Genomic DNA, 13,365 nt, shown 5'->3' with positions numbered 1-13,365 from the left:
TATTATATATTATGTAATCTTGAGATACCATAGACAGGTATACAATGTTTCGACCTATCATGTCGACACATCTATATATATTTCGGAACAACCATAGACACTCTATATGTGAATGTTGGAGTTAGCTATACAGGGTTGAGGTTGATTCCAAAATATATATAGTTTGAGTTATGATCAATACTGAGATACGTATACACTGGGTCGTGGATTGATTCAAGATAATATTTATTGATTTATTTCTGTACATCTAACTGTGGACAACTAGTTGTAGGTTACTAACGAGGACAGCTGACTTAATAAACTTAAAACATCAAAATATATTAAAAGTGTTGTAAATATATTTTAAACATACTTTGATATATATGTATATATTGTTATAGGTTCGTGAATCAACCAGTGGCCAAGTCTTACTTCCCGACGAAGTAAAAATCTGTGAAAGTGAGTTATAGTCCCACTTTTAAAATCTAATATTTTTGGGATGAGAATACATGCAGGTTTTATAAATGATTTACAAAATAGACACAAGTACGTGAAACTACATTCTATGGTTAAATTATCGAAATCGAATATGCCCCTTTTTATTAAGTCTGGTAATCTAAGAATTAGGGAACAGACACCCTAATTAACGCGAATCCTAAATATAGATCTATTGGGCCTAACAAACCCCATCCAAAGTACCGGATGCTTTAGTACTTCGAAATTTATATCATATCTGAAGGGTGTCCCGGAATGATGGGGATATTCTTATATATATATGCATCTTGTTAATGTCGGTTATCAGGTGTTCACCATATGAATGATTTTTATCTCTATGTATGGGATGTGTATTGAAATATGAAATCTTGTGGTCTATTGTTACGATTTTATATATATAGGTTAAACCTATAACTCACCAACATTTTTGTTGACGTTTAAAGCATGTTTATTCTCAGGTGAATACTAAGAGCTTCCGCTGTTGCATACTAAAATAAGGACAAGATTTGGAGTCCATGTTTGTATGATATTGTGTAAAAACTGCATTCAAGAAACTGATTTCGATGTAACATATTTGTATTGTAAACCATTATGTAATAGTCGTGTGTAAACAGAATATTTTAGATTATCATTATTTGATAATCTATGTAAAGCTTTTTAAACCTTTATTTATGAAATAAAGGTTATGGTTTGTTTTAAAAATGAATGCAATCTTTGAAAAACGTCTCATATAGAGGTCAAAACCTCGCAACGAAATCAATTAATATGGAACGTTTTTAATCAATAAGAACGGGACATTTCAAGTAAAACGAGTAACGGTCCAGAATTCGTAAGTATGGAATTTTGAATAAACATCATGTTCTAAATAAGAACTAATGTATTAGCACGATTTGATTTATCAAATTACCAGAATCACTGAGAATAGAACTATCAAGAATATACTTTCTTGATATGTTCAGAAGCTAAGCATAATGAAAGAATTATGTAACATGGCACGTGATGACGTTAGGATCTGTGAATCATCATGTCCCATTAGAAACTCAGCATGACTTACTGTAATATAATCACGTTGATCAAGTGTCATTATATTATACTAACTCATGCATCAGTTCCCAACATTACTTCAATTACATTCATATTTTAATCTCGAAAGTTTACAGAATATAGAAACTAACAGTTTCTATATGATGTAACACTGATATTACGAAGAGATTAATGATTTCAGATAAGAATAGTTATAAAAATATCTTCAGAAATATGGAGGATATTTATAATGAAAGATACGATAATATCTCATAATATCTAAGATCAGAGGATGATAGAAATTATTGTCTGCAAGGGTTTAGAGTAAGGAGCAAGATATTCACTAAAGACATTAGCAGACATCGAATTATTTGGATTCTTTGAAGTCAAACTTATTCTTTGTGATTTGTCCACGGATTTCTTCATAGTTTCGCATAATCTGCTTTTCGGTACTAAGTTTTCTATTGAATGTTTCCAATATAATGATACACAGGAAGCACGAAGAGATATATCATTTCGGACGAGAATATTTATGAAAATATCCTCAGAAATATCGAAGATATTGATGATGATATTTTGAAATTTCTAAGTTCGATGGTTGATGGAGAAAGATTTTTTGCAAGATTTTAGCATGACTTCGGAGCAAGATATTCTTTAAAAGTTTCATCGGATCCAGAATGAAAAATCATAATTCTAAAAAGATAAATGTTATACATATAACTGTTGATGTAGATATACTGTGCGTTTTCAAAGTACTGAATGTTGAGTCCCGATAATTGGTATGGCAGTTCTCGCTACAAGATGCAGATGAGTATATGATAAGACTTTAATAGATAAATATAATGATTTGTCGGAGATATTTAAGCCAAGGAGCAACGAGGTTGCTAGTACGTCTACTGGTAATATGGCGGAATATAAAAGAATTCTCCGGTATCAAAAGGGTAGTCGTATATATTAGGATTATAGTAAGGCTACTTCGAATGAAAAGTCGAAGTTGACTTGCTGGAGCTGTGACAAAATTGGCTACCTTGAAAATGGATCGCCAAGTTATTTTTGCTAATAAATGCCAAAGGATCTGACGTGGCTACGTGTTAAACTTTTACTCAGTTACCGAGAGTTTCTCAGGTGCATAACTATATGCATAAATCTTTCCTTCCATAGATGAAGTGCGGTTGTTTCATCCTCTCGATTGAGGTGTTTTCAAGAATCATCAAAGGTTTGAATGCAGAATGTAATTGTAAAGATATAAATGAGGTTTAAGACGAAATCAAGTGGCAAACTTGAAGAATTGTTTAGTTTCATATGTTATAATTAATATTTTAATTCATTTTAATTGTCCAATGTTGGTAGTCCACAGTTACTAGTCCACAGTTAGCATTTCAATAATTCATATATAATATTCGAATTAATTAATACGTGTCGTGACCTGTATACGTCTCAGACTCGATCACAACTCAAACTATATATATTATTGTAGAATCAACCTCAACCCTGTATAGCTAACTCCTGCATTACTGCATATAGAGTATCTATGGTTATTCCAAATAATATATATAGATGCATCGATATGATATGTCAAAACCTTGTATACGTGTCCTGATATTTAAAGTGCGAAAAATAAATACAGTAATTAAATGACAATAAATAAAGTGCGTAAAGTAAATAACAGAAATTAAATGACAATAAATAAAATTGTGAGAATATAAATTGCGATAATTAATTTGTGATAAATAAAATGTAACCAGTTAGCTAGGAACAGTTAACTAAGATTTTGTTAGCGTGGATTCTTAACAAAATTATGTTAACAAATTCTTAACATAATTAATTTTGTCTGTTTCTAACAAATTTTATTTTGTCATATGTTTTCTTCATTATGCCACTTGTTGGATCCTGATAGTTCAAAATCCAAATATGAAATTTGAATAGAAATGGTTATTCTGTGGTGAACGGATTCGTATATATGTGGATGTAAGTAGGTTAGTAAATAACTGTTGAATTAGATTCGAAGAATGTACAGTGTAACTTATTAATGCGAAATCTAAATATTCCTCGGGTATTACCTACCCGTTAAAATATTTTCACCATTAACACTTTGTACAATAAAATTTTAATTACAAGCTTTATGAAAACATATATACATATATATTTTCTTCAGATGTAATCATGGATTTAATGAGTCAATGTGATATTAAACTCATTTGATTTATCGTTAGAACAAGAATATATAATCTCTAAGACGTTAGAGATTTCATAATCATCATGAAGACGAAGATAATTGATGCAGAACGATACGTGGAACGATGATTATACTCGAGGTACAGATGGTGAATTTGAGGCATGGATTCTTGATGGTACTGGTGCTGTTATTGATGGTATTGTTGGTGCCGATGATGTTGCTGAAGCTGGTACATTTTGCAATACATTCTCCGAATTGATTATTTGAGCGCGAAGTTCGTTGACTTATTATTCCAGGATGATTGTCGGTCGAAACGAGCGAATGAATAAGGTTCAGAATTGTGGATAGAATATAATCTTGCCGAGTTACCCTGGAAATGAGACTAAAAATGGTGTCTCGAACAGGTTCGCCGGTAAACGCTTCAGGTTCATTGTCAAGAGGTGAATTCGGCTGGTGGAAGGGATTGCCTCCTGCACGTTTCCATTAATTAAGTCGACTATGAACCCATCAAATGAATTGATAATGGCCGATTGGTTGATTCATGGCGATGACGCTGTTTTCGGAGTTTAGGTGAACATCTATGTCGGAATAGCTGTCGGATTAACTATCGGAATAGCTATCGGAATTTGAGGGACTCGAACTGGTTGCAGGATTCATCTCGTACGATCAGATGAAGGATTTTCAATAAGAAATGGATTATAGGATGTAGATTAGTACCCTGCAATTCATAATTTACATGTGCATATATAATACTAAAATCCCATAAGTTACGGAGAAATCTACGAAAGCTGTCAGGCAAAGTCTACAGTACAGATATGGTAAGATATGAATTAGCAGGTACGCTAAGATACGAATTTTTGTCTATACACTATTCGCGCAATCATTGCAGTAAGATGTGCCTAGACTAAGAATGATAGGCAGGTAATTTCCCAAGGATGATAAGCAGGAAATTTTCGACACAAAATGATAAGCAAAGCTTTTGACATGCAGACACGGTCAAAGTCCAGACTAACTAATGCATCCTAACGACTTATCAGTTAGACACACTAATCCAGACCCGGTTCACTAAGACCATCGCTCTGATACCAACTGAAAGGACCCGTCCTAATCCATCCGGACAAAGTCCACATCGATTACAAACGATTCACAATAGTTGGTTACATCGCGAGGTACTTGACCTCTATATGATACATTTTACAAACATTGCATTCGTTTTGAAAAGACAAACTTCCTTACATCGAAAATTGACGATATACATACCATTTCATAATATATCTAATTATAATTATCTTAATAATAATCTTGATGAACTCGACGACTCGAATGCAGCGTCTTTTGAAATATGTCATGAATGACTCCAAGTAATATCTTTAAAGTGAGCAAATGCACAGCGGAAGATTTCTTTCATACCTGAGAATAAACATGCTTTAAAGTGTCAACCAAAAGGTTGGTGAGTTCATTAGTTTAACATAAATAATCATTTCATAATTTTAATAGACCACAAGATTTCATATTTCCATTTCTCATAATCATACATCCCATGCATAGAGACAAAATATCATTCATATGGATTGAACACCTGGTAACCGACATTCACAATATACATATAAGAATATCCCCATCATTTCGGGATCCTCCATCGGACATGATATAAATTTCGAAGTACTAAAGCATCCGGTACTTTGAATGGGGCTTGTTGGGCCCGATAGATCTATCTTTAGAGTTCGCGTCAATTAGGGTGTCTGTTCCCTAATTCTTAGATTACCAGACTTAATAAAAAGGGGCATATTCGATTTCGATAATTCAACCATAGAATGTAGTTTCGATTACTTGTGTCTATTTCGTAAAACATTTATAAAAAAACAACGCATGTATTCTCAGCCCAAAAATATATAATGCAAAAGCAATTAAAAAGGGAGCAAATGAAACTCACAATACAGTATTTTGTAGTAAAAATACATATGACGACATTATGTTCTTGTTCGTAAGTGTTAAAGGATGAAAATTGAAAATTTGATTCTACTTGGAACGTTTAGGTCAAACCAAGCAGTGGCGGCGACAGGGGGACTGGGTGGTGCTCAGCCACCCTCAACAACTCAAGTTTAACCACTGTTATTCAATAAATTTAGTGTAAGTTACCTAGTTTGCGATGATTTAATGTTAGAAATATCATTGTTAGTATCGAAAACTGGTAGAAGAGAAAGAAATGGACTGAAGGCCAAAAACAATTTGGTACCCGGGAACACATCCATTCGGGCAGTGTTCCTGGGTAGAGGTCCGTGAACGAATCCGGTAAAAGTTCCCTATATGGTCAATATATACCACCATTATTGGTGTTCAATTGTTTTAGAGAAAATCATGTCATCTCTAATGATCGAATCCATGACCTCTCCCTATCTCATGACACAAAATACATGGAGGAACCGTTGGGCTAAACCCGCAAGTTCGGATTATTATTATTATTATTTTCTTTTGCATTTGATTTAATAAGTAATTATTAATTATAAGTTGTTCTTTGTATGGATTATTATCATATCTATTTAATTTAACTATAGGGAAATAAGTCTCTACTGGAGTGTTTGGCATTTGTTGATATAAAGAGTTTTAATACGGGGGATGATTCTCACACATTATTTTTTGATCCTCACACACTCTTTTACCCTATTATTAGGGAGGAGTTCAAGTAAATTGGTGTGTGAGGATCAAAAAACAGTGTGTGAGAATCATCCCCCTTCATGGATTTAATTCATTTATTTCTAAATGATGACATATATTTGTTTATGCTGTAATATTTATTAGACATTATTCTCATAATCTCTGACATTATAATATTATGAACTACTGTGTCTTTAGATAATTATAACTCCAAAATGAATGTTCATTTTATAATCTTATTTTCATAAGAGCACTTTACTCAGGGGCGTAAATGGCTTGGTGCAACGGGTTCATATGAACCCATTGAAATTTTAAATTTTAAAGTTAATTTTTGGATTTTTTCTTTTTTTAACCCAGCCCAATTGTCTAATTTTCAAAGACCCATAAATATAAGAAAGATTGAACCCAATTAAATTTTGGGCCTAGCAAGTCAGTAGTTATAAATAAACCCAATTGATAACCCCATTGTATATGTGCATATACAATTTATACGCATATTCTCTAATCCCTATGTTCTTGCAAGTTACGACCTACGACACTGACCAAGGGCGATCGGGAAAGACTCGAAGAGAAATTCGTCAAGAAAGCTTTCAATTTTGGTAGCCTAATCGAACATTACACAAATCAAAGGGAATTTTTGCGTTTTTGAGACATTGTAATAAGGTAATTTATCATTATTTATGTAGATAATTATTTTAGGCTTAATAAAATCTTTGTTAAAATTCAACTTTTTTGTTTCATGTGTTCCCTACTTGCTCAGTTGCTAGATGTTAATGTACTTAATTGAAATTTTAATCTTTGTTGAAATTGAACTTCTAGATGTTAATGTTAACAGTAACTAAAATTGAGCATAACTTACTCATTTAGTTAACACTTAACTTACTCATTTACTTAACACTTATTTGCATTTAATGTTTCACATTTTGGGGTTCACTAATATATTGTCGCAAGCTCTTCAAAGAAAAGATCAAGATATTTTGGAAGCGGTTTAATTGGTGGAATCAACCAAAGAGATATTGAAATGTCCCGTTCATATCGATTTATAAACGTTCCATATTATTTGATTTCGTTGCGAGGTTTTGACCTCTATATGAGAGTTTTTCAAAGACTGCATTCGATTTTAAAACAAACCATAACCTTTATTTTATCGATACAGGTTCAAAAAATATTACGACGATTATCAAATAATGATAATCTAAAATATAGCGTTTTCACATGATTATTACATAATGGTTTACAATAATATTACACATCAATTTAAGTCTTCGAATGCAGTTTTTAAACAATATTATACAAGCATGCTGACTCCAACTCTTGTCCATAAATTAGCATGCAACAGCGGAAGCTCTTAATAATCACCTGAGAATAAACATGCTTTAAACGTCAACAAAAATGTTGGTAAGTTATTGGTTTTGTGACGCCCCGTACAGAATTAACGTGTACGGATCATCAACAACAGGATCATTACAAGGTCAAACACTATATGCTGTTTTTAAAATAAGTTTGCATTCATAAAACGGAGTGACGTCTTAACCAACATTAAAAGTTTTACAACCGATAGTGTGCTTCTACGAATAGAAGGCAATAATAATAGTACGTGACCCATAGGTCGTTACAAATTCATTGTTTCAAAAGTAACATAGTTTGCATGCAAGATAAATGTTTCATTCGGAGACATCTCTAAAAGCAGCGGGAGTCTACAGCAAGACTAGTACAGCGGAAGCAACCAAACTCTAAGCACATGAGAAAACATGCTTAAAAACGTCAACACGAATGTTGGTGAGCCATAGTTTAATGTAACAGTAATGTAAGGTAGGCCATGAGATTTCAGTGTTTCAAAACAGTATGAAAAGTATATGTATAACCGTGGGCACTTGGTAACTAACTTAACATAAATAACACCCCCTAAAAGTACACTTGATGAGTGCGTAAGTTTACGAAGTATTAAACACCCATTAAATGCTAGCACTACTAGCCCGAGTGGGGATGTCAAACCCTATGCATCCATATCTAAGATTCGCATTCACCGGTTCAAAGACCAATGACTAAACGTTACCGAGCTAAGGGGAAAGTTTATGCCGTTGTATAATCCACACATATATAAAGTTTAAGTACTCGTGCCTAGTATGTAAAACGTAAAATGCACATGTATTCTCAGTTTCCAAAATAGTTAAAGTAAAAAGGGATGCTATAACTCACAGTGAAAAGTAGTAAAGTTGATTCGGGAAAGTAAGAAAGTAGTTTGTCCAAAAGGTCCTCAACCTAAGTAAAAAGTTACTAAGTCAGTAAATTGTTCCCAAAGGTTTAAACGTATGTAAATTCGGTCTTAAGTATCATCATCATTCATCATTAATCAAAAAGTGTAAAGTAATTTTCAATCAAGAATAGAGTTTGAAATAAAGGCTGACTTCGTTCAGTCGCCACGACCTCTATACAAACTGAAATGAGGTGAGACCATTGTCCATGGATCTATATATGAGTCCCCTAGAGGCTGACCAATTTCCAGAACCAAACTCATCTTTGTTTGACCGTGGTGACGGTTTAAGTGCGAGTAGGTCAGAAATTTCAGCACAACGTTAAAAGGGTGTAGTGACTTTCGGGAGGCCATAAATCCTAAACCGTAACTCGGATTAAGACGAGAGCTAAACGGAAAATCATCTACTTGAACCGAACTAGCTTGAAATAAACTTTTCCAGTAGTCCAGGTTAATGATCAGACCCAGAAAATAGTAGGTAAGGTGCTCTGGTGGGTTCTTGGTGCTTGATGCTCATCACGGTTCTCATCCTTAATGCGTATAGCTTCAAGTGTACAACTCGCTGATGTGTTTGCATCATCTTTACCAAGTTTTGACCATCATAACACTAATGTAAGTCTAAGATATGTAGCATAACTCACTTAAGAGTTGTATGAAGGTTGATGAACCAAAGTTACATCAAGATCTTAGATCCGACACATATATGAGTTCTAATAGTAATATTAAGCTATAAACTTGAAAGTAAACTAAATAAACAAGATCTTAAGTTGTAGAACTTAGATCTTAGTTAGATCTTAAAGATCCTAGACTAGAAAGTCTAGATCTAGTGTTCTTAAGTTAGATCCTAAGTTATAGAACTTGGATCTCCACTTTAATGAAACCATAAGTTATGAAACTTAGATTTTCATCTTGTAAAATGTATATAAGCTTATAAGCTCTTGTTTACAACAAAATTAGAAGACCATAAGTTATAGAAACTTAGATCCAACATAAGTTTATGAAGTTATAACTAGAAAGTTATACTTCCATGTTCTTGAACTTACAAAGTTTAACTTTAGTTTCAAGAAATATGAGATCAAGTTTAACTAGTCATACTTGACCAAATTAATAACATCACAACTTTAAAGTACTTACAAAAGAAAGAAAATAAACTAAAGTTACAAGTATTATGTTCATGTTTGTTTCATACTTTAGAAGATTCAAATCAAAGTTTGGATCTTAGAAAAGTAACTTCAAGTCTACAAAACATGAACACAAGTAAGCTCTCAAGGCTTATGAGTTTTAGATCTTTAAAATATTTAAGTGTAGAACCATAAGTTATAGAAACTTAGATCCTTGTTCTTGTTTTCTCATCAAACAAAGATGAAAGTAACAAGATTTATGAAGATACAAACTAACAAGTTTGATCTTTTAACAACAAACAACAACAAACTAATGAAATGATGATGATTATTTTCGGTTTTAAGGAAGAAAAAAGAAAGAAAATAAAGTCTTGTTACTTACAAGTTTGAGAGAAAAGAGATGAGAGAAAGAAAGTGTAAGTTTGTGAGTGAGAAAAATGAAGTAATACAAGTAAATAAGTAACACAAAAAAAGTTGGAACCTCCCTCACAAGCCCTTATGGCTGACGGTATTGGGCACCAAAAGGGGAAGGTCAAATGCTCACTTTCATGCATGGGGAGATGGTGTAAGCTTAGAATGGATTAAAGTTAAATGTATGGGAAAGAGTTGCTAGCATGCTTATGACAACTTTGTCTCCCCATTAACTTAATTAATCTAAGTTTAAGCCTTAATAAGTCACTAGTAATATAGTGGGCTCACAACTAGTCCATTAAGAGAAGTAGGGTGGGCTTCCAAGTCCATTAATACAAGCCCAAGTCCAAGTAAGTAACAAATTAAATAAAAGGCCCAAGTAATTAACTAGTTACATTAGTTAATTAAAAATAATTAATAATAATTAATTATGAATGTAAATAATATTCGAAATATTATTCGTGAAAAGTACGTGTGTCACAAAGACAATTCGGGGCATGGAAAGTCAAATACGGTGACAAGTAAATGTACAAGAATACATTTATTAAAACATAAGTATTAATAATAAATATTAATAAATATAAGTTGGAAAATCCAGGGTCGTTACAGGTTTAACCTATATATTTATCAAATCGTAATAATAGACCACAAGATTTCATATTTCCATTTCTCATAAACAACATGCAATCTGCATAAAAATCATTCATATGATGAACACCTGGTAACCGACCTTAACAGGATGCATATAGAATATCCCCATCATTCCGGGACTCTCATCAGACATGATAAATTGAATTACTAAAGCATCCATAACTCGGATGAGGCTTGTTAGGCTAAATAGATCTATCTTTAGGATTCGCGTCAATTGGTAGCAATTATAATAAACACCCATTCTTAGGCTACCAAGCTAAAAAGGGGCATATTCGATTCGATAATTCAACATAGAATGTAATTTTGATCACTTGTGTCTATTTTGTAAAATATTTATAAAACTGCATGTATTCTCATCCCAAAAATAATAGATTTTAAAAGTGGGACTATAACTCACTTTCATAGATTTTTCCTTCGTTGGAAATAAGACTTGGCCACTGGTAGATTCACGAACCTATAACAAATATGTACATATATATCAAAGTATATTCAAAATATATTCACAACATTTTTTATTACGTTTTTATGATTTAAGTTGTTAAGTTAGCAGTCCTCATTAGTAACCTACAACTAGTTGTCCACAGTTAGATGTACTGAAATAAATCAATATATATTATCTCGAATCAATCCACGACCCAGTGTATACAAGTCTCAGGCTAGATCACAACTCAAAGTATATATATTATTTTGGAATCAACCTCAACCCTGTATAGCTAACTCAAACATTACTGCATATAGTGTCTATGGTTATTCCGAAATATATATATATATATATATATATATATATATATATATATATATATATATATATATATATATATATATATATATATATGGGTCGATATTGAAATGTCCCGTTCTTATTGATTAAAAATGTTCCATATTAATTGATTTCGTTGCGAGGTTTTGACCTCTATATGAGAAGTTTTTCAAAGACTGCATTCATTTTAAAACAAACCATAACCTTTATTTCATCAATAAAGGTTTAAAAAGCTTTACGTAGATTATCAAATAATGATAATCTAATATATCCTGTTTACACAAGACCATTACATAATGGTTTACAATACAAATATGTTACAACAAAATAAGTTTCTTGAATGCAGTTTTTACACAATATCATACAAGCATGGACTCCAAATCTCGTCCTTATTTAAGTATGCGACAGCGGAAGCTCTTAATAATCACCTGAGAATAAACATGCTTAAAACGTCAACAAAAATGTTGGTGAGTTATAGGTTTAACCTATATATATCAAATCATAATAATAGACCACAAGATTTCATATTTCAATACACATCCCATACATAGAGATAAAAATCATTCATATGGTGAACACCTGGTAACCGACATTAACAAGATGCATATATAAGAATATCCCCATCATTCCGGGACACCCTTCGGATATGATGTAAATTTCGAAGTACTAAAGCATCCGTTACTTTGGATGGGGTTTGTTAGGCCCAATAGATCTATCTTTAGGATTCGCGTCAATTAGGGTGTCTGTTCCCTAATTCTTAGATTACCAGACTTAATAAAAAGGGGCATATTCGATTTCGATAATTCAACCATAGAATGTAGTTTCACGTACTTGTGTCTATTTTGTAAAAATCATTTATAAAACCTGCATGTATTCTCATGCCAAAAATATTAGATTTTAAAAGTGGGACTATAACTCACTTTCACAGATTTTTACTTCGTCTGGAAATAAGACTTGGCCACAGGTTGATTCACGAACCTATAACAATATATACATATATATCAAAGTATGTTCAAAATATATTTACAACACTTTTAATATATTTTGATGTTTTAAGTTTATTAAGTCAGCCGTCCTCGTTAGTAACCTACAACTAGTTGTCCACAGTTAGATGTACAGAAATAAATTGATAAATATTATCTTGAATCAATCCACGACCCAGTGTATACGTATCTCAGTATTGATCACAACTCAAACTATATATATTTTGGAATCAACCTCAATCCTGTATAGCTAACTCCAACATTCACATATAGAGTGTCTATGGTTGTTCCGAAATATATATAGATGTGTCGACATGATAGGTCGAAACATTGTATACGTGTCTATGGTATCTCAAGATTACATAATATACAATACAAGTTGATTAAGTTATGGTTGGAATAGATTTGTTACCAATTTTCACGTAGCTAAAATGAGAAAAATTATCCAATCTTGTTTTACCCATAACTTCTTCATTTTAAATCCGTTTTGAGTGAATCAAATTGCTATGGTTTCATATTGAATTCTATTTTATGAATCTAAACAGAAAAAGTATAGGTTTATAGTCGGAAAAATAAGTTACAAGTCATTTTTGTAAAGGTAGTCATTTTAGTCGAAAGAACGACGTCTAGATGACCATTTTAGAAAACATACTTCCACTTTGAGTTTAACCATAATTTTTGGATATAGTTTCATGTTTATAATAAAAATTATTTTCCCAGAATAACAACTTTTAAATCAAAGTTTATCATAGTTTTTAATTAACTAACCCAAAACAGCCCGCGGTGTTACTACGACGGCGTAAATCCGGCTTTACGGTGTTTTTCGTGTTTCCAGGTTTTAAATCATTAAGTTAGCA

Source organism: Rutidosis leptorrhynchoides, chromosome 11, assembly GCF_046630445.1.
Source record: "Rutidosis leptorrhynchoides isolate AG116_Rl617_1_P2 chromosome 11, CSIRO_AGI_Rlap_v1, whole genome shotgun sequence".
In the NCBI taxonomy this organism is placed as follows: domain Eukaryota; kingdom Viridiplantae; phylum Streptophyta; class Magnoliopsida; order Asterales; family Asteraceae; genus Rutidosis; species Rutidosis leptorrhynchoides.
The sequence above is the reverse complement of the archived record's forward strand: the minus strand, read 5'-3'. Positions refer to the sequence as shown.